This window comes from Lathyrus oleraceus, chromosome 3, assembly GCF_024323335.1.
Source record: "Lathyrus oleraceus cultivar Zhongwan6 chromosome 3, CAAS_Psat_ZW6_1.0, whole genome shotgun sequence".
Lineage (NCBI taxonomy): Eukaryota > Viridiplantae > Streptophyta > Magnoliopsida > Fabales > Fabaceae > Lathyrus > Lathyrus oleraceus.
Genome location: NC_066581.1, coordinates 350,200,207 through 350,217,783, shown reverse-complemented (window position 1 = coordinate 350,217,783; position 17,577 = coordinate 350,200,207).

Below are 17,577 nucleotides of genomic sequence, written 5' to 3'. Positions count from 1 at the left end.
TCAACCAAATCATCTGAGGAAGACCTAAAAAGGTATATCTCAACTCAGGAAAATCTGACTCCACAGAGGATAAAAAGTCATAATAGGGAGCAGAGAGGTGGGAACACCAGGGATACCGGTTACTAGGCATATAATAGGTGACCAACCAAGGCGTGAATTGGGGAATATTCCCAAAACACTCATCATCCAAAAGAGGGCTAAAAGCATACTCGATGATAGGATGGATATTCGACTCCGTAAAGGGGGTACGAATCTTACTCGACTGGGGAAGAACAAAAGCTTCGACCAAAGAGTGCATGAGATATACTATCTATTACCGTCAGAACGTAGATAATATACTCCCATAGACAATTATCCACAACCGGTTACTGGGTTAATAAAGGATAAATCGACCGAAAAGAAAAGGCATCGGGATACCGAAACTAGGTATATAATGATGACCAATCAAGGCGTGAATTGGGGAATATTCCCAAAACACTCATCATCCAAAAAGAGGGCAAAAAGCAAACTCGATTATGGGATGGATATTCGACTCCGAAAAGGGGGTACGAATCTTACTCAACTGGGGAAGAACAAAAGGCTTCGACCAAAGAGTGCATGAGATATACTATCTATTACCGTCAGAACGTAGATAATATACTCGCATGGACGATTATCCACAACCGGTTACTGGGTTAATAAAGGATACATCGACCGAAAAGAAAAGGCATCGGGATACCGTAACTAGGTATATAATGATGACCAATCAAGGCGGAGGAACAATCGTTACTAACAACAACAAGATAGACGAGAGATGACCCGCTGGGGATAAATTGCGTAATTAGAGCAATTATCCAAGAGATATATCACCGGTTACTGGGTGGTATATTAAGGAATGTCAATATCGAATTTTGTATAAAGATAACCAACAAGGAGGGAATTACATCTACCGGTATGAGGGTAGAGAACCACAAAAGAGAGTACCCGTCATCGGTTAGGATGAACAACAATCAAGGTTTAACTCTGCACGGGGACAAAATGGGGTTTACAACTACCGGTTACTGGGTAGTAGACCACAGAAATATGACTTACAACTACCGGTATGAGGGTAGAGAACCACAGACTCCGCCGGGATAATAATTACTAATTATTGAGCGATTATTCATTTACCACGGGGAAACAGGAAAAGAGTCTCAAGAGACCGATCTAGGATCAAACCAGATAGGCACACCAAATCAAGACTTGTCCTGGTGAGGATATAACTTAATGGGGAAAACCATCCCAGTATATGTGTTGGGAAGGAACAAAAACAATCAACATCCACGAGGATATGACCCGTGGGGAATATGGAAGAAAGGATAGACGCTTTCTGCTTATGGAGCTGACTCTATATGGAGAGATCAGACACACACGTCTGCTTGGGGAAGTATATCACCAAATAGCAGGAGACAACAAACAACGATATATGGCAAAGAATGCAACATGAATACCTGAATGTTATAATTATGCATGAATATGCATGGTTTATGTATGATGTATGCTGACAGACAGACATATCTAACACAACCAGGTCCAGGAATTAACCACCCGGTACTACATCTCAAGAGAGAAAGCCAAGTTCACCAGAGAGTATCCAATCTGCTGGGGATCAGAGATACCAGGAAGCAAAGAACTCTGCAGGGGATGAATCATCAATCATTCCAGCTGGGGACGAGAGTTATCACAGACAAGGTCCACCACACTAACAACTCTGCTGGGGAATCTATCCGAGGAGATAAAGGATTTATCGGGATCAACCACCAAATACCGCTCTTGCCCAAAGAGATCCAAGCTGCTGAGGAGGAAAGATTGCTACTCTGCTGAAGGGAAGAGAGGTGACTCTCAACAAGCAATCCACTTGGTAGGATAAATCACAAGGGGTTCCGGAGGGAGGAGATACATTCATGCCAAGAATATGGACAAAAATCTTACCCTGTTGGGGATCGTACCACCCTTGGGAGAGCACTGAGGATCTCCTAAGTATCCTTTCGTCATTGTGAATGTTCACTTTGTTTAAAAACAAATTATAAAAAATTTGATCGTTTAAAACAATGATATTTTCTTAATCAAAACATGCAAAACATTTGTTGAATAGAAACAGATAAGAGTGCCAATAATTGGATAAAAGGCTCAAATTTATTTGATAGAATGGTAGTCTGCGAATGGCAAGACTCCATAGATCTTTACAAATTTGAAATTGGTGATATATATTGGAAAAGGGCTACATTGAACATAATGACCATTTCTCCACCAATTCTGAATCCGATGTATTTGAAGCTTTGGCTGACAATGAGCAAGGATCTCTGACGGACGACAGTTGTAGAACAAAGTCTTGTCAGGATGCAGTTACTTGCCAAATCCCTAATTTTTGCCTAGATTGCCCCAGGATGAGGTACTCAATCTAGCGGGATACATATATCATTATTATATATTTTTTGTGTCTCTAACTTTTGCCTGGATCACCCTTTCGGGTTTTCAATCCACCGAGACCCTCATTTTTGCCTAAGCCGCCCTTTCGGGTTTTCAACTTAGCGAGCTATTTAGTTTTTATTTTTTTTAGGCGAAGTATTTCTTGACTGCATCTAAATTCACAGGACGAGTGAAATCCTCCCCATCCATAGTTGTAAGTATCAAAGCACCGCCTGAAAAGGCTCTCTTAACAACATACGGACCCTCATAGTTTGGAGTCCACTTGCCCCTGGAATCGGGCGCGAAAGACAAGACTTTCTTGAGCACAAGGTTACCTTCTCGGAACACACGAGGCTTGACCTTCTTATCAAAAGCTTTCTTCATTCTTTGTTTATATAACTCAATCTCCTTGTGCATCATATCATGAAACAAGGTAGTCATAGCTCGTTGATACGTGGCTCCGGCATTCTTCAAACTGAAGGGCATCACTCGATAACAGAATGTTCCCCAAGGTGTGATGAATCCATCCATAAATGAGAAGACTTTGAATTTAGTTGTATTATCTACCAACATATCAATGTGTGGTAGGGGGAAATCATCTTTTGGACTAGCTTTATTCAAGTCTCTATAGTCCACACACATCCGGACTTTTCCATCTTTCTTAGGCACGGGCACAATATTGGCCACCCATTGAGGATATGTAGAAGTCACCAGGAACCCCGCATCAATTTTCTTCTGAACTTCTTCTTTGATCTTCACTGCCATATCAGGATGAGTTCTTCTGAGCTTCTGCTTTACAGGTATGCACTCAGGCTTTAGAGGTAGGAAATGTTGCACAATATCAGTATCTAGACCAGGCATGTCTTCATATGACCAGGCAAAGACGTCAACATATTCTCGTAGCAACTTAATCAACCCCTTCTTAACAGATTCTTTCAGAAGTGCCCCAATCTTTACCTCTCGCACACAATCTTCAGACCCCAAGTTGACTGTTTCCAGATTCTCAAGATGCGGCTGGATGATCTTCTCTTCATGCTCAAGTAGACGGGTAATCTCATCAGGAATCTCTTCAACATCATCTTCCTCTGCCTCAAATACAGGGAATTCAAAAATGGGAGATGGTGTTGGATCATTATGTTCAATGGGTTTAGAAAACAACCTGCTTAATGATTTTTGGATATGAAAAGATTTATAATTCAAACAAGGCAAATCATTATGCAGATGAAAAGATTGATTTTATTCTATTTTTTAGGGTTTTATGTGATCACCAATTTCATGCAAAAAGCAAAAAGGGAAAATAATTGGAAAAACAAACATTTAACATGAATTTATTGAATGAAAATATCATTGTTTTTATGCGCCAACAATGTCATCACTCCTCCTTTTGGCATGGGAGAAGGGTTTTTAAATAAAGTGATCATTACGTTGACTTATGGACAACTGTTGGAATATCCACAGTGACCCAATTGTTGCAGACCCCTCCAGGGATGATGAAGTTGCCAGAATCCTTTGTATCTTCTTCTAAGACGGCAACAACCTCCTCATCTAGACCATTATGGATAAAACCTCCACTCTTGAATAACCCTTGCTTGTTGAAAGTACCAGAAGAAAAACCTATGCCAGCCCGGGATTCGTTGTCTTCTAACTCAATCATTTTTCCTAAACCAGTGGTTGCACCACGCTCAATGGCCAACTTTGCATCTTTGTAGGAAGCAAATGAAGGAGTTCTCTTCTCAATAGGCTCAGCAATAGATAAAGCTTAGAAAGGAGTTCCAACTTCAACCTCAGCATCTATATAAGAGAAGGAAGACAAATGGCTAACCAGGAGAGCCCTTTCTCCCCCTACCACCACCAACTTCTTGTTCTTCACAAATTTCAGTTTCTGGTGTAGGGTGGACGTCACGGTGCCTGCCTCGTGAATCCATGGTCTGCCTAAGAGACAACTATACGATGGGTGAATGTCCATAACCTGGAAGGTAATCTAGAAATCACTTGGTCCGATCTTGATTGGGAGATCAACTTCCTCAATCACGGTCTTACGAGACCTATCGAAAGCCTTCACAACTACTCCACTCTGCCTCATGGGAGGCCCTTGATATGATAGCTTTGAGAGAGTGGACTTTGGAAATACGTTCAATGATGACCAAATGTCCACCAGTACATTGGACATGGCGTCGTCTCTACAACCCATAGATATATGTAATGCCAAGTTGTGGTCTCTTCCCTCCTCAGGGAGATCAGAGTCATAAAAGCTCAGGTTGTTACAAGTTGTAATGTTTGCAACAATGCTATCGAATTGCTCCAAAGTGACATCGTGATCCACATATGCCATATCCAACATCTTCTGCAGAGCCTCTCGGTGTGGTTCTGAATTTAAGAGTAAGGATAACACAGATATTTTGGATGGCGTTTGTAGAAGTTGGTCTACGACATTGTACTCACTTTTCTTGATGAGCCTCAACATCTCGTCACAGTCTTCTTTCACATTGCCACTCGGGCCAACAAAAGTAGGAGTTTTCAGTACGGAGGAGGGCTTAACAGCAAGTTCCGGATTCGGAGAATTCACAGCGTTCCCAATCGGGCGTTCAACAAAATCAGCATTAATTTGAGGCTTCAGCAGCGTTGAAAACACACGGCCATTACGGGTCAAACTGCTAACATCGGCAATATTCACAACAGAAGAAGAGGGCAAGGACACCTCTTTCCCATTCTCTACTGCTACGGCAACGTAGCGATAGGGAACTGCTTTTTCAGAAGAGTAAGGCATAGGACCAGCAGGCTTAATGATCAGAGCGGGAGAAGCCTTCTGCTTGCTACCATTGTACTTGATGATAACAGGCTCGGGTATCCGGAACACTAGGGAGATCACATTGACCTCAGGCTCATTTTCATCAACACTCCTGTTTTGAAGGATCTCAATGACTCCTTCGTCCAGCATTTCCTGAACATCCTTGCGCACCTGGCTACAACCCAATCGGTTAACAGAGCAGACTCGGCATCTATCATGGTCATGCTCGTAATGACTGTAGTCACATAGCAAATGATACATCTGGACCAGAGATTGTCGAATATGACTGACATACTTGACTTTGTATTTGCCAGGGCACCCCTGGACCATGTTAACAGATTTCCCATGCTCAGGCAATGGGTTCTTCTTCACATTAGGACCTACGTCCTCAAAACACAGAATTCCACACCTCATAAGGTCCTGAACCTTGGTCTTCAAAGGGTAACAATTCTCCACGTCGTGGCCGGGAGCACCAGAATGGTAAACACAATGTAACTCGGGCTTATACCACCATTGGGGGTTAGCAGGTATAGCCGGTGGGTCTCTCGGAGTAATCAGCTTCCTCTCTATCAAAGAGGGATATAACTCTGCGTACGTCATAGGAATAGGATCGAAGGTGACCCTTTTCCTCTCGTAACTTGTATTGGTCTGATTACTGTTTCGAGGCTGGTAGGCCTGCTGTTGCGGACGGAGCTGTTGTTGCTGATATTGTTGATTGTCTCTGAAAACAGGTGCTATATGAGCCATCTGGTGTTGGTTACCGGGGGGACGCTCGGTCTTCCTCATCACAGAGGGTCTTCTTGGTCTCTCATGGGAGGTCACAGCATGTGCCTCTCCATCTTTCTTCTTTGCAAACGCCCCATAACGTTTGGCAGAAGAGCCTTCTTCTCTGGTTAACCGTCCTTCACGAACCCCTTCTTCTAGACGCGTCCCCATATTTATCATCTCGGTGAAGTCAGAAGGAGCGCTAGCAATCATCCGCTCATAATAAAAAGAACTTAAAGTCTTCAAAATGATCTTAGTCATCTCTTTCTCTTCTAGCGGAGGCACGATCTGTGCTGCCACCTCTGGGCATACTCCTTAAATGTTTCTTTATCCTTCTGGAACATGGCTCTCAATTGATCTCTATCGGGGGCCATATCCACGTTGTACTTGTACTGCTTGACGAAGGCCTCACCAAGATCATTGAAAGATCGGATGTTCGCGCTGTTTAAACCCATGTACCAACGCAAAGCGGCACCGGACAGACTGTCCTGAAAGTAGTGGATGAGTAGTTGGTCATTATCGGTTTGAGTTGACATCTTCCTGGCATACATGACCAGGTGGCTGAGAGGACAAGTATTTCCTTTGTACTTTTCAAAGTCAGGGACCTTGAATTTCACAGGGATCTTCACATTTGGAACCAAGCAGAGTTCGGCAGTAGACTTGCCGAAAAGATCCTTCCCTCTGAGAGTTTTCAATTCCTTGCGAAGCTCAAGAAACTGGTCGTTCATAGCATCCATCTTCTCATAAACATCTGGACCCTCAGACGGCTCAGAATGATATATGGTGTCGTCTACCCTGGGCAAAGTATGCACGACAGGAGGAGGAACAGCAAGGACCGGGCTAGATGTCGGCATAGAAGCAAAGGCTGGAACAAGACCCTCAGGCATGAAATTGGGAGGCATCCCCCACAGGAACCCGGTTGGCATGGCTGTTGGAACAAAGTGCGTACTGGCAGCGGGCACAGTTGAGGAGACAATCTCGGAGATAACCGTCCTCTGGGGAGGAGTTGAAGGTGTCGGAGAAGACTGGCTCTGGGCAGCCATGAATGACTCCATTAGGGCAGTCAATCTGGCCACTTCCTCCTTCAAGTCACGGTTCTCTTGTTCTAGATGATCCATCAGTCTTGCAGAGTTGGCTCTAGTGTAGTACCGGTGAGTCAGTTTGTCTTCAAAATAAATGAAGGACACAGAGTTAGACCACAGGGCAAGGGACCGGAAACAAAACCTGCTTATGCATATGATGCATGCAATGCTTATGCATATGATTTTTTTTATTTCAAAGGAACTTTAGAGTTTTATTTGCAAATTCTGGAAATATTAAGCATTTTATCACATATGGAAATATCTCATCAAATAATATCAGGGAAAAGAAGTGCAGCATCGTCAATCATATACAAGAGAAAAGGAAAATAATCATCCTATGGATCCCTAGAAACAATCATCTAGAGCTCGGGACATAGGAAGATAAGATGCATGAAGCCTCTTCACCTCCCTCTCGTAGGCTGCCTCCATATCGACCTTCTCTTTGGCGAGTCGATCATACTTCCTCTTCCAGAACTTAGAAGACCGAGGAAGTAGAGAAGTCCATACATCATCAGGGTCATAAATAACCTGATGCTCAAGAAACTCAATCAACGCATCCTTCTCCTTAATCTGCTGAAGCAACTCTTCACGTTCACGGATCCAGGCACGTGAACGGTCTTCTTCTCTCAACTCCTCTACTCCTTGATTAGGGAGGGTTGAAGGCCCAGCCATAATCATAGGTGTAGGTCTCGGATACTCGTAAGGCATGAGATACTCAGACGCCCTCTTCCTAACCCAAACAGTGTAAGGCTCCAAAGCGATGCAATTCTTAGGACCCAACTCTTTCCTTCCTTTCCTATGAATCTTGCGCCAAGCGTGGACCATCCTAGCTTTCAAGCCTTGGGGATCTTTACCATCCTGAAAGAATACACCCTCTAACAGAATGTTATTGGGTTTATCCTTTAAGGGGAACCCAAGCTGCCGACGTGCCAAAACAGGATTGTAGTTAATCCCACCACATGTACCAAGAAGAGGTACATTGGAGAATTCGCCACAAGAGTCAATAATCTGCACACCATCATACACACGGTTATACCAAGAGATATCATCATTAGTGAGAGACATAAGTCTCGTGGACCACCTAGACATTCCTTGTTCTCCTTGAAAGCGACCGTCTGAGGTAAGTGAGAAATAAACCACTTATACAACAGAGGCAAACAACACACAATGGCGCCACCACCCTTTGCATTCCTCATATGCAAAGAGAAATAGGTATCGCCCAACAGAGTCGGAACGGGATTAAGAGTAGAGAAAATCCTAATAGCGTTCACATCCACAAACTTGTCGATGTTGGGGAATAATACTAGCCCATAGATGAGAAGTACAAATATGGCCTCAAAGGCGTCCTCACTCATGGCCTTCCCATACATAGTAGCTTGAGCAATGAGGAACTCAGAAGGGAGACCTTGAATTCCACCTTTGGTAGTCATATGAGCATCAACCAGAGATTCATCTATATGCAACATATCTGCTATCTCTTGTGAATTAGGAATACTCTCCAAGCCACTGAACGGCACCTGATCCAGAATAGGTATACCCACAAGATAAGCATACTCCTCAAGTGTAGGCAAAAGCTGAAAATCCGGAAACGTGAAGCAACGGTACAAAGGATCGTAAAACTGCACCAATACACTCACCAATTCTTCATCCACATGAGTGGTCAGAAGAGGAAGAAGCTTTCCGAAACGAGCCTTGAAACCCAAGGGATCTAATACATAAGATGTCAAATTCCTTAACTCTTTCAAGTCTGGTTGTCTGAAACTGTACTTCTTTGTATTCCTTCTTTGTCTTTCCATGTCTGAAAATTTTGCAAATAAACCCCCTTAAGTTCCTTGAAAATTTTCTTATTATTTTGATGATATGAATGCAAATGGGTGTATGAATGCATGAATGCAACAATCACACTCAAGGATCAAGCAAAGCACACCAAATAAAGGTCATGGGATGGATCATGTTATCCTTAATATCAATCATCCATTTTGGTGGATTATGGTTTACACCTTATCAACACCCAAGTTCCATTGATATTAAGGATACCTGAACGGATCAACCATGAATCAAGGGTTTGTTGCAAGTCACGAGCATGGAGTTTAGGTTAAGAACCACCCAAAAGGGAGTGTACTAAGGTTTAAACCTACCAAACATGTTCTACAAGAGGTTCCCATAGTCATCATCCCATCTTTCAGATATTATTGGAGAAACGACTACTCGTATTCCGAAAATATTCTCAAGAGAGACTCTTATGAGTGTAGTATCGCGTAACAATCGTACCAAATCTTACACTTGAACGACTTTTGCACTACATCCTAAGAATAGGCCAAGATGGGTTTGGTAAACTAAGGTCCTTGGCTTCTAAGGTCTATATTGGAAAAAGTAATGTCTAACCACAACTTACTTGTGTGACATTATTGATCCCAACATAACCTCCACCAAGTGAATGGACTTGCAAGTCAACTTGCTAAGGAATAACTCCACACAAGTCGACAAGACTATGCCATTCTCCTATCCTAAGTTCACTCGAGTTCGGGTATAGAACTCATCTCACGAAGATCACCAAGCATACAAGGAATTAATCTCAAGCAATTCAATCATTACATACAATACAGTAATCCCAAATTGCACAAAAATATGTCACAAAAAAATATACAATACAATACAACAAATATGAAAAGTAGGCAAAATCCACTAGGCAAATTATTTGTCCCCAGCAGAGTCGCCATTTTTCTGTAGCGGGGTATTCGTTACCATTAGAGATATTGACTAAATCCAACGTAAATCATACAAGTCAAGTCGCCACCGCACTTCTATTTATCCAAAGGAATGGTTAGAAAGCGAACAAAAACCTAAAAGTTTTATCGAATCAAAAACTAGTAAAAATGTCAGAGATCTGGGTAAGGGGGTTGGTTATGCAATGGGAAGGTGTTAGGCACCCAAAGCATCCTAGGTACTCCTAGGGAGCCCTTTTCACATTTGTTGTAAGGTTGTTGTTTTTTTTTTTTTTGAAAATTTATTTGTGCACACATGATTGAAGGGATGAGAAAAGAATATACAAATTTATTTACATTTTGTGTTTGAATGGATGAACCCATTGCCTACGTACCATCTTAAAAAAAGATTAGGATCAAAACCTCGTAGTTCGGGGTAAAAAAATTCAAAAAAAAGTTGGTGAATTGATTGGTCCAAAAACCTTAAGGTCTTTTGTTATCAAAGGGAGAAAACCCAACCTAAAACCACAAATCCACCATGTGAGGATAGCTTCAACATGCTAGTGAGGGGTTAACCCTATAATAAGCATGGAAGACTCATTGTCCATCACTAAGGATAAAGGTGAGTATTATATCTACCTCAAGGATAACTCAAACCTAATAGCTAATGGTTATAAAAAAAGATTGATTAAGAAGGTGGCCATTGAAACCACAAAAAGTATTTGAATGGGTTATATTTACCAATTAAAAGTATTTACAAAAATATGGTTAAAGTGGATTAAAAGGTTCAATTCAGAATAAGTATTATGAAAAATAAGTTTTGAAAATCAAAAGCATAAGGCTCAGGTTTCTAATGTTGAAAACAAAAGTTATTGTTTGCACAAAAAGTTTTGGCTTGGGTTAGAATGGGGAAAAGAAAAAAAAAGAAGGGTTAAATTCCTAAACATACAAGAGATAAGGGAAAAGAAAATAAAACCACATTAGGAGTTCCCCTCTTGAGATCATATTGATGATCCAAGTAGCTCCCATCCTTTGAAATAAGCAGTCACAAACAAATATCTCAAGCCATTAAGCACATGTAATCGGAATAAACCTCCAGGTGGTATCCCACAAATAAAGTGGAACACCAGGCCATCTCTGCAAGAGTCATGTGAGCCCTCACAAAAAACTCAACAAACAGGTTAGAGAAACAAGATAGGGTAATCAAGAGTTGCCCCCAAATCAAAATGTAACCACATGAATCATGCCATTAAAATTCACAAAAAAGCTCACAAAAAGCAACCAAGGGGTAGGAGGCCTAAACCTCCTGTCAAACACATGCATCAAAAGGGTATCAAATTCACCCATAATACCTCATATATTCAGAAAATTCAAATTGAAGGCATAAAGATGATGGATATAGGGCAAACCTGATTGGAGAGATCGAATAAAATTGAATTGCACGGTTGGGTTTGCAGAGCAATCTGAGGGTTTGCCTCTGGAGGTTGCTCTGAACTCTGTCAGCTCTTCTCTCACTTTCTTTTTCCTGCCAGGGTAATAGGAATGGCCTCCTTTTGTTTCGCTGAAACTCTGAATTTATTACCTGGTTTTTGTGGACCTGTGGGCTCAAATGAGAGAGGCCCAAGTCTAAAAAAATATTTTTGTTATATTTTATTTATTTATTTTTATTTTTATTTTTATTTTTATTTTTAATTTTTTTTTTAGTAAACAAAAGTAATAGAAACAATGATGTATAATTCAAGCATGCTTGGTGATCTCAAACCAATCACAAGGAGTCTCATCCAAAGGCAAAGGGAACCAAGATGCTCATGATCCTTGAGGCTATGCAAATGTAATGTTATGATGCCATGAGGTATCTTAGGGTCAAAATTGGGGTCTTACACCAACGTCAAAATCCCAGTGAAATTCAAAGTGCCTGACTTTGAAAAATATAAGGGGAACTCTTGTCCGCTCAGTCATCTTGTGATGTATGCCCGCAAGATGTCAATTCAGACTGATAATGACCAATTGCTTATTCACTACTTCCAAGATAGCCTGACTAGTGTTGCACTCTGTTGGTATATGGGGTTGGATAGTGCAAGCATCCACACTTTCAATGACTTGAGAGAGGCTTTTGTGAAGCAATACAAATACAATGTGGACATGGCGCCTGATCAGAAGGACAAAGAGACGTTCAAAGAGAATGCGCAAAGATGGAGGGAGTTGGCTCCCCAGATCACTCCTCCTTTGGAGGAGAAAGAGATGACAAAGATCTTCTTAAAAACCCTGAGCTCATTTTATTATGAACGCATGATCGCTAGTGCCCCCAATGATTTTACCAAAATGGTAAATATGGGGATGAGACTTGAAGAAGGGGTCCGTGAAGGACGTTTGTCAAGAGATGAGGCGTCAACGAGTAAGAGGTATGACAGTAGTTTCAGCAAGAAGAAGGACAGTGAGACAAATGCAATTTCCAGTGGGAGGCAGAGGATGCCTCAAATCAGAAAAAATCCACCACCCGTCAACATCATCATCATCAAGTATCTTCCGTTATCCCGATATTTTCTAATCAGCAAGCAACACCCATTCAACAACAACAACATCAACATCAACAACAACAACTGCAACAAAGAACGAACACCTACAACAATAACAATATCAACAACAATCATCAACAACAGAACTTTGAGAGGAAGAAGGTCTCTTTTGACCCGATTCCTATGTCGTATGCAGAGTTGTATCCCTTGTTAGTTCTCAAGAACTTGATTCAACCGAGGAACCCACCGCAAATTCCAGAACCACTTCCCTGGTGGTATAAACCTTAGCTTCGTTGTGCTTTTCATCAAGGGGCACCCGACCATGATATTGAAAATTGCTATCCATTGAAATATGAGGTCCAAAAGCTTATGTAGAGTGGTATGGTGTCCTTTGAGGACCGCACGCCAAATGTGAAATCAAACCCTTTGCCTGCTCATGGGAACTCTTCAGTGAATATGGTGGACGGTTGTCCTGGAGAATTCAAGGTTTTTGATGTCCGGTTTATCCGAAGATCTTTGGTGCAGATGCATAAAGATATCTGTTTGGTGAGTGATTGTGATCATGACCATGATGGTTGTGTTATGTGTAGTGTGAACCCAAGAGGGTGTGATATGGTGAAAAGGGGAATCCAGCATCTAATGGATGAAGGTATAATCCAGATTGTTCAATCCCGTCATATAGATGACGATGTCAATGTCATAGTGCCTGTTTTCAAGCAACAAGAGCGGTTGATAATTCAGTATGATAGCAGTAGCAACAAGAGCGTTAGTCAAAGATCAGTATCGTTGTTGGTAATACGGTTAGCAGGCCCAGTCCCATATGCATCTGATAAGGTTGTATCGTACCAGTATAATGCTACAATGATGAAGAATGGTCAAGAGGTCTCGTTACCTACGACTAGTTTAGTAGTGAGCATTGCTGATGTTACGAAGGTGATCCGTAGTGGTCGAGTGTTTGGGCCGGTCGTACCAGAGGAAACAATTGTTGGTAAGAGAGTGGAGGTACCTAATGTAGATCCGGTTGGTTGTTCAAAGGATAATTTTGGTTAATCCAACAACTTGAAAGCCAATAATGATGATGAGGTACTCCGACTGATAAAAAGGAGTGAATTTAATGTGGTTGAGCAGTTGCTCATGACTCGCTCAAAGATTTCCGTGTTGTCTCTACTTTTGAATTCTAAAGCGCATAGAGAAACACTACAGAGAGTTCTTGAACAAGCGTATGTAGAGCAGGATGTTACTGTGGATCAGTTTGATCACATTGTGGCTAACATCACTTCTTGCAATAATTTGAGCTTCTTTGAAGAAGAACTCCCTAAGGAGGGAAGAAATCATAACCTAGCTTTGCATATTTCAATGAATTGTAAGGAAGATGCTTTATCAAATGTGCTTATTGACACCGGTTCGTCACTCAATGTGCTTCCGAAGTCAACTTTGTCAAATCTATCTTACCAAGGAGCTCCCATGAGATATAGTGGGGTAATTGTCAAAGCCTTTGATGGCTCGCGCAAAACGGTTATTGGTGAAGTGGACCTTCCAGTCAAGATAGGTCCGAGTGATTTTCAGACTACTTTTCAAGTAATGGATATCCACCCGGCCTACAGTTGTTTATTGGGAAGGCCAGGGATTCACGAGGCAGGGGCTGTTACCTCCACTCTGCACCAGAAATTGAAATTTGTCAAGAATGGCAGGCTAGTGATTGTGGGAGGAGAGAAGGCGTTGTTGGTTAGCCATCTGTCATCTTTCACATATGTTGAAGCTGAGGATGAGGTTGGAACTCCATTCCAAGCCTTATCTATTGCTGCTGAGAAGAGAGTTGGGGCACCTATGTCCTCGCTGAAATATGCTCAGAAGATTGTTGAAGAAGGTACCGTTGATCAATGGGGGCCCATGGTAGAGCTTTCCGAAAACAAAGGAAGAACTGGTTTGGGGTTCCAAAAAGGCTCGTCAGCTGTTAGATCTGAACATATGCAACTTAGCTTCCGTAGCAGAGGGTTCATTCATGGCAATGAACAACACTTTGTTGTTGTGCTAGAGGATAGCAAAGAGGAAGACTGCACCAACTTTGTAACGCATGGAAGGATATGCAACAATTGGATTGCCGGTTCTATTCCTATTATTTTGCATCAATCTAAGTAATTGCTTTTATATTTTTAAAAATCCTTCTCCTATGCCTAAGGGAGAAGTGAACCTTGTTTGGGCCTTTTAAATTGATCATCAATAAAATTAATTATATTCATCCACATCTTTGATGTTTATTTTTACTTTTTGCTTTATTCTGAAAATGATAATCACAAAAAACATAAATAAACAATATAATTGTCCATCTGCATAATATTTGGTCACAAAGTCACTTCTCTAAAATCAAAATATCAAATCATTATGCAGGTTGGTTCCTAACCCCATTGAATACAATGATCCTTCTCCTTCTCCAAATTTTAAATTCCCTGTGTTTGAGGCCAAGGAGGAAAGTGATGTGGGAGTAAGTGAGGAATTATCTCGTCTTCTTGAGCAAGATGAAAAGATTATTCAGCCGTTTCAAGAGCAGATTGAGCTAGTTAACTTGGGTTCCGAAGATGATGTGAAGGAAGTCAAGATTAGGTCTCGATTGTGTCCAAATGCTAAGAAGGGGTTGATTGATCTTCTTCAAGCATATTAAGATGTGTTTGCTTGGTCCTATCAAGACATGCCTGCGTTGGATTCTAGGATTGTGGAGCATAGATTGTCGTTGAAGCCAGAATGCCCGCCAGTCAAGCAGAAGTTGAGAAGAACGCATCCTGATATGGCTGTGAAGATCAAAGAGGAAGTGCAAAAGCAGATTGATGTCGGTTTTCTTGTGACAGCTGAGTATCCGCAATGGGTGGACAATATTGTGCATGTGCCAAAGAAAGATGGAAAAGTCCGCATGTGTGTCGACTATCGAGATTTGAATAAAGTCAGTCCGAAAGATGATTTCCCTCTGCCACACATTGATATGTTGGTAGACAATACTGCTAAATTGAAAGTCTTTTCGTTTATGGATGGATTTTCCGGATATAATCAGATCAAAATGGCACCCGAAGATATGGAGAAGACCACATTCATTACACCCTGGGGAACATTCTGATATAGAGTGATGCCTTTCGGTTTAAAGAATGCTGGTGTAACTTACCAAAGAGCAATGACTACTCTTTTTACATGATATGATGCATAAAGAGATTGAAGTATATGTCAATGACATTATTGCTAAATCGATTGATGAATAGGAACATGTTGAGCATTTGTTGAAGTTATTCCAGCGTTTGAGGAAGTATAAACTCCGCTTGAATCCCAATGAGTCTACTTTTAGTGTTCGTTCTGGTATGTTGTTGGGCTTTATTATCAGCGAGAAGGGTATTGAAGTTGATCCTGTCAAGGTCAAAGCAATACAAGAGATGCTTGCGCCCAAAACTGAGAAGCAAGTTAGAGGTTTTCTCGGCTGCTTGAATTATATTTCCAGATTCATTTCCCACATGACTGCCACATATGCGCCTATATTCAAGCTTCTTCGGAAAGATCAGTCTTGTGATTGGACTGAAGACTGCCAGAAAGCATTTGATAATATCAAAGAATATTTGCTTGAACGTCCGATTTTGTCTCCACCTGTTGAAGGAAGACCGTTTATCATGTATTTGACTGTGCTCGAAGATAACATGGGTTGTGTTCTTGGTCAGCAAGATGAGACTGGAAAGAAAGAATTTGCAATTTACTACCTCAGTGAGAAGTTCACCGACTGTGAGACTCGGTATGCTATGCTTGAGAAAACTTGTTACGCATTGGCTTGGGCTGCTAAGCGTCTGCGTTAGTATATGTTAAATCATACCACTTGGTTGATATCCAGAATGGATCCAATTAAGTATATATTTGAGAAGTCTGCTTTAACTGGGAGAATTTCCCATTGCCAGATGTTGTTATCAGAGTATGATATCGAATACTGATCTCAGAAAGCGATCAAAGATAGTATCTTGGCTAACCATTTGGCTCACCAACCAATTGAAGATTACCAGTCAGTGCAGTATGATTTTCCTGATGAAGAGATTTTGTACTTGAAAATGAAAGATTGTGATGAACCATTGCTTGAAGAAGGGCCAAAACCTGGTTCCCGTTGGGGCATGGTATTTGATGGAGTTGTTATTCAATATGTAAATTGCATTGGGGAAGTGATTATTACTCCTCAAGCCACGCATCTACCATTTACAGCTAGATTGACTTTCAAGTGTACAAACAACATGGCAGAATATGAAGCTTGCATTATGGGGCTTGAAGAGGCCATGAATCTCAGAATCAAGTATTTGGATGTCTTCGGTGATTCGGCTTTGGTTGTGAATCAGATCAAAAGAGAATGGGAGACGAATCAACCCGGTTTAATACCATATAGAGATTTTGCGAGGAGGATTTCAACTTTCTTTACAAAAGTTGAGTTTCACCATATCCCTCGAGATGAGAACCGGATGGCAGATGCTCTTGCAACATTGGCGTCAATGATTTTAGTGAAATATTGGAATGAAGTTCCCAATTTATTTGTGATGCGTCTTGATAGGCCAGCTCATGTGTTTGCTGTTGAGGAGATCAAAGACGAGAAGCCGTGGTATTACGACATCAAATGTTTCCTCCAAAGTCAGATTTACCCGCCTGGGGCATCTTTGAATGATAAAAAGACTTTGAGAAGATTAGCCGGTAATTTCTACTTGAATGGTGATGTATTGTACAAGAGAAACTTCGACATGGTTTTGCTCAGATGTGTGGATAGACACGAAGCAGACTTGTTGATGAACTAAGTGCATGAAGGTTCCTTTAGTACTCATTCCAATGAACATGCAATGGCAAAGAAGATGTTGCGAGTAAGTTACTATTGGCTGACAATGGAATCTGACTGTTGTAAATTTGTGAAGAAATGCCACAAGTGTCAAATATATGCTTATAAGATTCATGTTCCTCCGACACTTTTGAATGTTATCTCTTCCCATGGCCATTCTCCATGTGGGGAATTGATATGATTGGGATGATTGAACCCAAAGCTTCGAATGGACATCGTTTCATTTTAGTGGCAATTGACTACTTCACAAAATGGGTTGAAGTGGCAATATATGCAAATGTAACCAAGCAAGTTGTTGTAAGGTTTATCAAGAATCAGATTATATGCCGTTATGGTGTGTCAAGTAAGATCATTACTGACAATGGATCAAACTTGAATAACAATATGGTGGAAGCTCTTTGCAAAGACTTCAAGATTGCACATCATAATTATTCTCCCTATAGACCCAAGATGAATGAGG